This window comes from Balaenoptera ricei, chromosome 18, assembly GCF_028023285.1.
Source record: "Balaenoptera ricei isolate mBalRic1 chromosome 18, mBalRic1.hap2, whole genome shotgun sequence".
Taxonomy (NCBI): Eukaryota; Metazoa; Chordata; class Mammalia; order Artiodactyla; family Balaenopteridae; genus Balaenoptera; species Balaenoptera ricei.
The window spans coordinates 29,949,100-29,962,526 of NC_082656.1; the positions used below are offsets into that span (position 1 = coordinate 29,949,100).

Consider the following 13,427-nt stretch of genomic DNA (forward strand, 5'->3'; position numbering starts at 1 on the left):
GCACTAGAGTAACTGAAGCATTCCCCTCTTGGTCTCTAGTCCAATTGTCTTCTACAAGTATATTAGATTGTGAGCATTGAAATTCACAATGGTTGGAGGTTTATTCTTTCATGGAGTTTGGAGAAATCACAAACCTGTAAAAGTCTGAGTCTTCAGCAGCAACAGCAGCAGCAGTCAAAGAGTTATGTAATTTATGGAGTATATCCTGCCACTGTGTAGTAATCTAAGCAGGAATATATTTTAGGTCCAGTATACCCAAAGTAAATATTAAAGCTATATTATGGCTAATTCATTGCCCTAAATTATTTTCTGATATATTATTTTTAGAGAAAATTAGTTACCTCTTATGGAGTCTGTGGAAGTATATGACTATTCTATTTAGTACATATTGATCTTTTTCTTAAGATCCAGATTAAGAATTATAGCAGGTGAGCTGGAGTACTATTTCATGCCAGAAAGAGATGTTGATACAATATTTTCAAATGGAGAAAGTACTTCTAGCAGAAGAGTAGAAGGTAAGGGAGTTTGGAGGCAGTGAACAGGCAGTCATGTAACCATGACAGTTGGTATTGGTCCCAGGTAGCTCTGTGGCAGTCCAGAAGAGGATACTGTGTTAAATGAAGCATATGAAGATAGAAGAATGATTATAAAGTTTATTTATTGTGATAAGCAGGGGCTGTTGACTCAATTATTTTAAGTTAGGGAGGTCAAGTAACCAAAGATCAACCAAAAGGACGGTGAACTGCTGCCATTTATGTGCAGCCTGTTTCCCAGGATGGACTTTTATTAAAATAAGCCAGTCTGAGTGACTTCCAACTTAAAACAATTTTCATATCAAGGCCACAGCACTTATAAAAGTTTCAGAAGGAACTAATCCTTCACTTTCAGGAAGAGTTCAAAGTATCTTTGCTCAATAGACTTGGTGATTTTGTATTTCTATAGAACCATAATGAGCAGAAAATGGCTTCAGTGTTTTTTTGTATTTCCAAGCATATTAGAGGAATGGGCAATCAGTTTCATAACTGAGTTAAGAGAGCCAAAGGAATGTGCCTACTATTTATTCGCAAAATTGGGAAAAAAAACAAAAACAAAAAACCAAAAATTACCTCAATAATAGAGCTCCCTGCCCTAGTGAGAAAAACTCTAGTCAAAATTACCCCTGAGGCCATCCCTGGTGTAGAAAGGAGAGAAACATTGTCTTAGTTTTCATCATGAATATGGGTTCCATATCAAAATCATTAAATACTTCACATCCTTCTAACACTGTTAGAGAAATACAAACATTTGCTAAAGTACTAATATTCTCCAAAGAGTGCTTACAGCTGAAATAAAGTTTACACAAGAACACATAATTAAAAGACATGCATCTTAATGAGATAAATCAAGGGATTTATTACCAGTCTAGATATTGAACTTGTTAATATTAAATTTAGAAAGAAATAAGATTCTCTTCAAGGTAACTTATTTATGCAATGACTCAGTATTATGACTTTAGATTCCTTTAAATAAAAAGAATCAGGGAAAAAATAGTTAACTACATCACTTATGTGAGGTGATGACCATATTAATTGTCTTGATCTTGTTAATCATTCCACAATGTATATGTATATCAAATCATCAAGTTATACACTTTAAATGTACACAATTTTTTTATGTCAATCATTCCTCAATAAAGTTAACAAAAAAAGAAAAATAATAAAAACACTTAAAGACAGCAGCAACAGGGGTCCCCCAAACATGGAGTCTTGCAGCCCAAGTCTTACCAGAATCAGGATGAGGGAGTGGTGGGTCTAGGTGGGGCTATTGGCTATGCCCCTGCTTGCAGCCTATCTGCACATTTCCCCCCTACTCCCCCCCACTCCCCAGCTTTCCTCTGCTCTTCACTCATGGAAGTCATCAGGCAATTTTTTTTTTACCTAAAAGGGACTGAACATCTTCTACCAAGACTCTGTGGGTGTGGTTTGAAGTCCGGAGGTAGTCGTGCTTTTACATGGTTTTACAATGTCCAGCTATGATTGGTACAAGATATGGGAAGGTCTGACCCTCAGGTTTCATCGAGTGATTGTCCTCAATTTCCTAGGTTGTGGCTTCAGTGACAAACCAAGACCACATCACTATTCCATATTTGAGCAGTCCAGCATCGTGGAGGCCCTGTTGCGGCATCTGGGTTTCCAGAACAGTAGGATCAACTTGTTGTCTCATGCCTGTGGGGATATCTTTGCTCAGGAGCTGCTCTATAGGTTCAACTAGAATAGATCTGGTCAGCTTACCATTAAGAGTCTCTGTCTGTCAAATGGAGGTATATTTCTTGAAGCTCACCTTCTTCTCCTTCTCCAAAAGCTTCTCAAAGATGGAGACATGCTGTCACCCATCCTCATGCGACTGATGAACTTTGTATTCTCTCGAGGTCTCTCCTCAGATTTTGGGCTGTACACCTGACCCTCTGAGAATGAGCTGTGGGACATGTGGGCAGGGATATGCCACAGTGACGGGAACTTGGTTATCGACAGTCTCTTGCAGTATATCAATCAGAGGGAAAAGTTTAGAAGACGCTGGGTGAGCGCTCTTGCCATTTTATCTATTCCCATTCATTTTATCTAAGGGCCATTGGATCTGGTGAATCCCTATCCAGAGTTTTTGGAGCTGTACAGGAAAATGCTGCCACAGTCCACAGTGTCATTCTGGATGACCACATTAGCCACTATCCACAGCTAGACGATCCCATGGGCTTCTTGGATACATATATGGGCTTCATCAACTCCTTCTGAGCTGGAAAGAGTAGCTTCCCTGTATTACCTCCCTTATTCCCTTATCTGTTGTGTATTCCACTTAGGAAGAAATGCCCCCAAAAGGTCCTGGTCACCAAACACTATTCTCTCACAAAAGTCCACTTGACTCACACTGGTGAACAACATATACTAAAAGGCTAGCAGAAGCTCTATGGGTGACCTAATAGTTCACCTCCCATTCCATCGACATCTGATCAGGTGTATGGACTTGCCTTTGTCTTTGTGTTATTAGGAAATTCTGATGGGCATACTACTCCCGATACAGAAAGACAGACAGACATTCTTTTGCATAAAAGTCTTTGAAACACTTCTATGGACTTTTCTGAAATATTATATTTAGAAATGCTCATTTCTGGCCCAACCCTGATTGAAATTATGTATAGTAAAGAATAAGGAGGTGCCACCTTAACCTTGCCTAGAATGGCTTTAAGTTCTCTAAGCAATACAACTTTAACTGAGAGCGAGTCTCCCTTGTCATAACTTTGGATTTAGTTTCATTAGCTTCTTCTAATTGAAGACATTTTGTTAGATTTTCATTTAAATAAAGCAGTATTCTAAGTATACTTTAAGACTATGATTTACCTACATGTATTTTACATATATATTATTTCTTTTATAAGGATACTAAACCAGCAGACACTTACTCTGGCAGAGTAGTTTAACATTATTAAACATGTTTTATTTCTGAATAAATTGAACTAAATCCAAAATATTTACAGAATTTCCTAAAACCACAGGACATTAAGGACAGTAGCATCTGTGTCGGAGATTTACCATTATTTGCTGTTAGAACTGGCCTTTCCAGTTAATAACAATTGGACTCTTCATACCTCAGTGCTTAGAAGCATGTCCCTCCTGAGCTAGAGTGGAGAGGAAGGGAACATTGTATAGTCCAAGTTAGCAGGCTGAATATAGGCTGATTGCTTAACTTCTCTTTGGTTGCCCCAGAGAGTGTTCCTCATGTAACTCAGCAACTCCTGTACTTCACAGACAGGAAAGTTCCAGAAACTTTAAGAACAAAGTCTGAAAGGTATATGATCAAATGGTGCTGAATACTTTTATTTTTTAAAAGCCACAGTTTCATTGTCTTAGTTAAAACAGGATAATTAAGTGATTATTTATATTTTTTTACTTAGTAACTTCAAGCATAATGACTGAAACTGGAATAAATGTTTATTTTTTATTAATAAAAATGAATTTTGACCAAAAAAGGTAGCAGCAGCAGCAGCAAAAATACAATAAAGCATGTATTTGTGAACATGCTCAAAAATGAGACAAATCAAAGCTCAGGAGGGCACATGTAAAAGGACATTTATTGTTCTTGGAAAACACAAAGGAAATAATTAATGGAGATGCTTATTTTATAATAACTATAAACTGACAACATATATAAAATTATTATATATCTATGTATAACATAGATATAATATGTATGATGTTATATACAGATATGTGGATAGATAGAGATATAGATGTAGATCCCACTACGTGCCAAAGAGATGGCAGGTTTTCACAAGTAAAGGGGTAGAATTTCTGTTTTAGGGGATAAGGAAGAGCAATTGTGACAGAAAAGGGGGTGCCAGACAGTATTTAGGTGACATAGTAGTTAAATTTCTTAGTATAACTCTGACAACATTTATAGCTTTCATGAAAGTAACCAATGTATCTATTAAGAATGATCTGAATGCAACCAAGTGAGAGAACTCAAAGAGTAACAAGCCAATTTCTTTATACTCATTAGTTTAGCCGAAATGTTTAAGGTATCAAATACACGGTGACCCAGAACAATGCCTTTTATAAGTATTTAATTACAAATACCCAATAGTGATATTTTGCATATCTCTGTTGCTGCATCATGACATTGACTGTCAGTGACTTCTTTAGCACAGGAAATAGGGTTATTAGTGCCTTTAAAACTATTCAGACTAGAGAACCAATTCTAGGATTCTAGAAAGCCCAGAAAAAATCCAGAAAGCTCATCCGTAAGATTCTGTTCTTTTAGAACCAGTCCTGCTACCGAAATCTGTATCAGTCACAGTTCTCCAAAGAAACAGAACACACACACATTGTAGTCACTATGCTAACATTAGTAAGATATGTATATGTAAGAAGGTGGGAAATAAATCTGTCAAAACTTCAGGGACCTTCAACTTCAGTGAAATTTCTAGAAGTCCAATGGTGTCCCTTCTAAGGTGAAGGATAAGTTGTGACATCCGTTCGCTAACAACCAAAAAAAAGGCACAACTCTTATTGTGCCTCTGGATTTGGAGGCAACATATTCTTCTTTGGGTTTACTACTCCAGGCCATTTACCAAGGGACCCCAAAAGCTGATTATTTTGTATGGGACCCATAACATACAGTCCTGAGGAGATGAACAAGGAGATCATCAATCACAGAGGCAGAGAAGATAAGTCTCAATAAAGGGAGGATGAACATCTAATAGTATGCAGATGAAGGTGAAGGGCAGATTTTTGAAGCAGTTAACCTGAATAGATTAGAAAGAATGGTCTAGATGAGGTAGGTAAAATTCAAGGAGTGAATTTCAGGATAAAAAAAAAAAAAATTGGCATATATAAGAAAGTTGATCAAAAAATATAATAAGATTTTAGAAGTCTCCCCTGAAATCCTATATTACAAATTCTTGCACTTTCAAGGAAGTTTGTATTTCCTATGGCAGTTTCACCTAAGGAATGAATATAATTTTTTGGTACATAGAAAGATTTTTTTTTTTTTTTAACAGCAAGATAGTACGCCATCTGTATAAGATTATTTTGAATGTGCTACAAAACTTGCCTCTGAATTTCAGAGTGCATTAACTGATAATATATCAAAAGACATGAGCAATGGCTTAGTAGGACCAATTTGGAGTATATCAGTTTAACTGCCTCTCATGATATAACTTTGGTTGTTACACTTATAATACCTTCATGTACCTGGGCTGTGTGATTATAGCACCTGTTTCAGAGGATCCTAAAGAGGAAAAAAGATGTTGTGACTTAGTCTAAATTATATACTCTAAATTGGAAAACGAACTTAGGAGGGAGAATTTCTCCTCCTCTATCCTAGCCTAGCCCAATCTTATTTAATTTGGGGAGATATAATTTCATGTTTTAATGACATAGAATGCAAAATATTTTTAAAATGTGTGTTCTCAGAAGAAACTGTTATATAAGCCATATTTAAATGTAAGTCCCATACATCTGAACATCCTTTTAAAGATTTTCAAGTCAGAAAATACTGACCCAAGTAGTTAGTGTCACATATTTTCTTTTTTTCCTAAACTCTAGAAGTTCCCTTTAAATTAACAAGTAAATGATTTGGGCAAAGAATTACATTAATTTGGTACTGAAAATTTATGAATAAAGAATTATCTCATATAGCTATGCATTTTTATTTAAAATGTGTTGAATGAACATTATTGATGTAGATTTTTGTTTTAGTTTTACTCATGGAAAGATAATCAAAGTCACTTAATTCCATTTCCCATTATTAAATTATGACGATCAAGATTGTCCTAAGAAAACATTTGTGTAGCAAAAAGTTGTTGCTGATTGTATGTAAGATATAAAGAAACAGATGCAAATAAGTTAAAGCGATAAATCCATGTGATAAGAAATAGACAATATTTTCAGAGGCTACTGTATCTCACTCTCATGATCAAAGAGAGATTTACCTTATGTGCACCTGCGGCAGATTCATGAGAACGGCTAGTAAGAAAGTAGAATTAATCAGACATAAACGATACTTCTTTGTTTAAAATTGTACTACAGTAACTTAACCCTTTAATGATTATTTGAATCTAATATCAAAATCTAACCCAGGAGCAGGAAATTTTTATAGATCATGCTTCAGTGTTGTAGAACTTATAAGACCCGATTTTTAATGGATATTTCCTTGAGAAGTGTAGCTAGTTATGAAATATACCTCTATAGAAAGTCCTATATGTAGTCAATTGCTCACCAACCTGTAATAAGAAATTTAAAAATGATATGAATTTTTAGAAAGATAATTAAATATATGCATCCTATACTATGAATAAAATTAATAATATATACTTATGTGTTTAATATACCACCTCTGTTCTCTCACGTAAATGTATGCAGACATAGTAGCCCTTATAAAAACAGTCTTTACACACTACATATATTATTTAAATGTTATAAATTTTACCATGTTGACCCAACCAAAATAAAAAAAGTTTCTACAATTCTCTGAAATTTGCAAATCAATTTCATAACACAAGATCTCTAAATATATAGGTGGCCATTTAAATTTACATTATTTGTAAAGCACTCATTTCCTAATATATCACTCTTCTAACTTACTGCATCAGAAGACTTGGTCTCTTGATACTACTCAAAATCCACCGATAGATATAAGTAAAAATGAATCTAAATGTCTAGTTTTCTCGGATGACCATCTCTCTAGGCAATATTTATAAAAGCACAATGTAGCACCACTGATCAATTTGTGTGACTGAAGGGACATTTTTGCATGGCTCCATACAAAGACTCTTTTTTCACAGAGAAATACCTTCTGGAGTTATACATTGGCTTCCCTTAAATCTACATCACTAAGTATAAGAGCAACATTACTCTTAGTGTAGGGTCAGTTATAATAAGAAGGTTGTCATATACAAACATACAATTAAATGTACTAATTTGAACTACACTAATTTGGATTTATGATTATTTTAAAAATGCTGGAGTTGAAGGTTACCTTTAAACAAAACATTTCCTACATACGTATTTGCTACATTAAAAGGACTGGTACCATATTTAGGGGAATTAAATATCCTCAATACTCTCAGGCACTGTAGTAGAACACATGACACACTTGATAGTAAATAATGGGTATGTGCTTACCTTCACAGAGAAGACTATTAAAATTCTGTGTATATACATATTGTTAATTTTTTTTTAAAATTTATTTTATTTATTTATTTATTTTTGGCTGTGTTGGGTCTTCGTTTGTGTGCGAGGGCTTTCTGTAGTTGTGGCGAGCGGGGGCTACTCTTCATCGCGGTGCGCAGGCCTCTCACTATCACGGCCTCTCTTGTTGCGGAGCACAGGCTCCAGATGCGCAGGCTCAGTAGTTGTGGCTCAGGGGCCCAGTTGCCCCGCGGCATGTGGGATCTTCCTGGACCAGGGCTCGAACCCGTGTTGCCTGCATTGGCAGGCGGACTCTCAACCACTGCACCACAAGGGAAGCCCCCATACTGTTAAAATTTTGAATCATTATGTCTATGAACATGAAGTTACTGAGTCCATTTGAAATTTTCTACAAATCAAATAGTCAAAAAAGTCAAACAACATCATAGTTAACTTTTTTCTAGGAGACACACGGAAAATATTAGCCAACTATTCTTCACGTTGGTGGTGGGGTACAGAAAATGACTTGAATAGCGTTATGAAGGGGTTATTTTGGCAAAAAGAAAAAGTAAAAAAAAAAAAAGGAAACCTTAGTTCACAAGGTTGAAAACAAAGGAGATGAGTAGGCTTGTTACATTCTATTTACTGTAACTATGGAAACAACCCAGTTACATTTTGTCAAGGATGTGGGTCACCTTAAAGCCAGGAAGATATCACAAATAATATCACAAAGTTATTTGTTTCCACAAGTCTTGATGATTGGATGTAACTGTGTGTTCTGTGATAGCCACAGACAAATGTTAGAGTGGAAATATTTCATGATCTGTCCAGATTTATTTCCTATGTTCTTTCCTTCAGCTCTTTCCACTTTCAGTGATTCCAATGGTTAAAAACAATTCTAAATTTCCAAGTACCCAATATATTTATAGTGTTCTGGCTGAGACCAGGTGCATAAAAAGCAGGCCAAAAATACTAAGTAAAACTTTATGGAATTGTTACATTAATAAGTCAAATGAAAGTAGAATATTGGCAATTCATATGTTTTAATATAACATAATTGTAGAAGAATTGTACACTTTGAACTGAAATGGTCACAAAGAGAATATCATGTCCAATTTTCCATTTCTAGTGGGGAAAATGATTTCAATCATGATGATATGACTTATCCAAGACCACAAAAGAAATGATGGGCATACATAAATGTTAATTCTATTAAAGCTGGGGAATTAAGTAGACCATAACTTTTATGCTAAATAAATTAATCACTTTAAAGATAATTTAGGCAGTGTGTATTTGTTTAAGATGCGGTTTCTGACTATAATGTGTATATGGAAAGAAACTATATACTGAATATATTTACATGGCTGAAAATATACTTAATGTATGAATTTTAACTACACTAATTTGGAAAATGTGATCATTAATAAAAGGCTAATATGGTGTATTTCCTCATATACCTTAAATCACATAATATAGATAGGTGTGACACTGAATTCCTTAATTTATTCAGTTGTGCTAGCTTTCATGTTGAAGAAAATACATTAATTTATACAACTGACATTTATTTATTGATGTCTATTAGAAAATAACTCCATTAGGTACTATGGATATAAAATGTATAAATCCTGTCCCTAGTTCTTAAATGCCTAATAGCATGTGTTTTTTGTTTGTTTGTTTGTTTTCAATGAAATATTCCATTTTTCAAAATGTGAGGTTATTTAGTGAGTTAATTAATATTTAAAGGTGTAAAATAAGCCAAATTTCAAAGAGATACATTGATAGAAATGTCTGAATTAATTCTGCTGATGAAACTAGACACCTTTTCATAGATCTTTTTAAATTTTTTTAAAAATTTTTATACAATTTTTATAGGTTACTTTTCATTTACAGTTATTACAAAATATTGGTTATTTTCCCTGTGTTGTACAATACATCCTTAAACCTATTTTACACCCAATAGTTTGTACCTCCCTCTCCCCAAGCCACCTGTATATTGTCCCTCCCTCCCCTCCCAACTGGTAACCACTAGTTTGTTCCCTATATCTGTGAGTCTGCTTCTTTTTTGTTATATTCACTCATTTGTTGTATTTTTTTCCTAAATTAGTGTAAATTACTGACTTCCTTCCTCAGAATTACCACAACAAAAGGCCGAAATCATGGAAATAAGAATAACTGAGCTAAAGTCTGGGAAATATATATATTTTTTTTTTCTTGGAAATATTGTAATGGGGAGGTAGTTTTTCCAGACTACATATGTCCATCAGAGTATGATACAGGAAATCAACTTCTAATTCAGCCCTTATTTCTTTCCTACCTTGTTTTAGGGTATTCAGAGCTTGTCTTTCAAGTGATATCTCAGCCCTCTGTTTTTAGAACAGCAGAGGGTTAAAATCAGGACAATTCAGAAGCCTGGTCAAAATGAGAAGCTGAAAAAAGAATTTGTGGACTGACTAGTTTTGGAATGTACATTTCCCACTTCTAACCCTCTCTACACACAAAGCTGAGGAATCTAATCATGGACAGTGATTCTTACACTTGGATGTACATTGAAGTTACCTGGAAAGTTTAAAAAAAAATGCATGCAAAACTAAAAATGAGACTATTAGTCAGAATAGACTATTAGTCAGAATCTCTGGATGAGATACTATTATTAGTATTATTTAAACTTCCCCAGAAAGTTTCCTGGTAGTCCAGTTGTTAGGACTCTGTACTTTCACTGCCAAGGGCCTGGGTTGAATCCCTCGTCAGGGAATTAAGATCCCACAAGCCACACAACCCAGTCAAATAAATAAATAAATAAATAAATAAATAAAACTTCCTCATATAGTTCCAATGTTCATTGGAAATTTGAGAAGCACTGAAAAGAAGTACTTCTTCTTAATGTTGTTTCTCCCTGGGAGACTGAGTGTAAATCTCCTTCCAAAGAAGTTATTCTGGGATATGAGGAATAATAAATAATGTTTCTTCATGCTTGTAGTTCTCTACCCCTGGAGTTATTTTAACCTAGCCCTTTCTTTGTGGCTATAGTCTTGATGCAGACTACAGTATATCCTTTGGTCCTTACCTAATTCTCACTGCAAGAAATAGGAGCTTACAAATAAATCTGTAAGCTATCTAAGGAATATTTTTATTTCAAAAGAAATCAGCAAACTGGATCGATCACAGATTCAGTGAGAAGCAAATGTTTTGTAACTTTTGAAGAACAAATAATAATAAAACTTCATATACTAAATACAATAAAAAAGTTACATGTACTAATACTATCATCTACAAACTGCAAAAGAAAAATAATAAATATCAAACCAAAATGCATAGAGCAAAAACAGAGTTGAACTAACACAATAGATAGGGTAATTAAAGAATGTTTGCCCATGGAAAACAAATTGGAAAATTAGAATATCAGAGTGAAAAATTCTTGCAGAAGTATCAAGAAAAGATAAATCAATAAAAATTATATAATAGAAGTGAAGAGAAATAAAATATAAGGTAGAAGTTTTAATATCTGGATTATAGGATTTATAAAGTGAGAGAAAATAAAAACTTGGGACTCAGAAGTATTTGAATAGATTGTATAATTAAATGTCCCAGAATTTAAAAAAAGTAATATACTTGTAATCTTTCAAAGTTAAAGACCCTTTAAAATGCTGAAGAGGAGATATAAGGAATATTTCAGAACTAGATACCCATAGTAAAATTTTAAATTATCAATGACAAAAAGAAATTATAAAATCTCAGAGAAGAAAATAATACTTCCATTAAAAATAAATCAAAATTATAAGATTTTTCAGTAACAATACTAACTAAATGAATGCAAATTGTATAAATATACGATAATAGAATTTTAATAGAATTGTCATTCAAATATGAGGTTATATTAAAAGTATTCTCAGGCATATAAGTCTCAGAATATCTGACATATATGAACAATATTGAAAAGCAATTTTGCATATTTTTATAAGAAAAGAAACATTCAAGAGGTATTGGAAGAGATATTTGAAGTAAACTGATCAAATAATTTAAAAATATCTACTGTTATACTAAAAAGAAGCTGAGATCATCAAAAAAATATATAATAACCTAAAAAATTTTCTAATAATATCAACCTGTATCAGTGGCAGGGAAAGAACAAAGGATGTAAGAGTATGCTAATTTCTTTTCTGGTGTGTAGAAAGAAATAGACAAAGATTTTTAAAAATGGAAAAGCAATTGATATTACCTAGTAAAGTTAACAATGCACATACCCTGATCCAGCAATTCCTTATCAGATGTATGCTCTAAAGAAGCTTTCATATATTCACCAGGAAGCCTGTAAAAGGATGGTCTTATAAATACTGTTCCCAATGACAAGACACAAAAAAAGCACAAATGGTAGATTATATAAATTCATTTCATTTCATTCATACAGTTGAAAATGATAAACCTGTGAATAAATGAAAAATAAACACAACCTTCAGCAGAATAGATAAGTCTCAATAACATAATATAGAAAGAATAGAAAACAAGTTGCAATAGAATAAGTTTAATATGATTTTATTTCAACAACATGCAAAGCTAAATAATATATTGTTTAGAGACATAAATGTAAGTGGTGATGCAATGGATAAAATTTAAACACAATTATGGGATAGGATTACTACTGAGGAATGAGGAAGCTATACGCCTTCAAAAAGAGGGGACTTCTAACAATAATAACAAAAGTTTATTCCTTGGGATAAGTGGTGTTTATTAATTTAAATGAGGATGTATTTTATCACACGTATCTTAAATCAGTTTAATGATATATGTAGAGAGATAGTCTTTGGAAATGCATTCAAAAGAAGAGGATGAGTGAGAAAATATAATTAAAATGTATAAAATGCCTATCTATTTCTTTTAGTAAGGTTGACTCAGTAGCCAGTAATTGAAATTTTCTTCTCCATTTACAGGTGTAGACTATGGGCATTCAGTGTCACATTCATTTTACTGAATAATTATAAGTTAAGAACACAAAGAAAGCATTTTTCTTTTACTACATTCTGACTCTGAGTTTTGGGGCTCAGATTGGAAGTATGTACTTGGGGCACAGTCACAGGTTTACAAGTTTCCCAGTGAGAGTCATCTATGGCTATTGTCCAGGAAAGCCACCATCAACAGACCAGTGATCTAAAATGTAAACTAAACCTTAGGAAATTTTCTCCAGGCTACATTGCTGGATACTGTACATATATTTACTGTACTCCCTGCATATACTTATTATTGCTTATCCCACTTACTATAGCTTAGGTAAGATAATCATTGTTTTCATAGATTTTTGGAAGTGTGCTCTTTTATTTTTCCACATAATGTCCTAGGATGTGTAGAGGAAAATAACACAAAATCACATATAAAATAATCTTTTAAATTAATGTTAAAAGACAAATTAATCTTCCTAAACCAGAGTAAGTTAGTAAGAGATTAAGATCATCAAGGACCTTAATCTTTAATTCAATATTGAGTAAATTACCTAGAATGAATAAATTAAAATTTGAAAATTTTTATATCATGCAAAATGTTTTCTTAGGATATCACTACACTAATTCCTATAAAAATTAGAGATTAAAATTATTTTGAAATTAATTTTACAATAAAATAACATGAAATTTAACCACAAAACAATACTTTATTGAAAGGATTTTATTTTCATGAATTAAATGTCATTTAGATATTGATTATGCTTATAATACAAAGTTGAGCTTTAACTGACTTCAAAAATGACTATTGACAGGGAGAGTCATGCGTACATATGTA

General features: G+C 33.3%; 1 pseudogene; it reads left to right on the plus strand.

The window, feature by feature from the left end:
* Window positions 1–1,773: 1,773 nt before the first annotated feature.
* LOC132352410 (mesoderm-specific transcript homolog protein-like) lies at window positions 1,774–2,768 on the plus strand (annotated as a pseudogene).
* The last annotated feature ends 10,659 nt before the right edge of the window (window positions 2,769–13,427 follow it).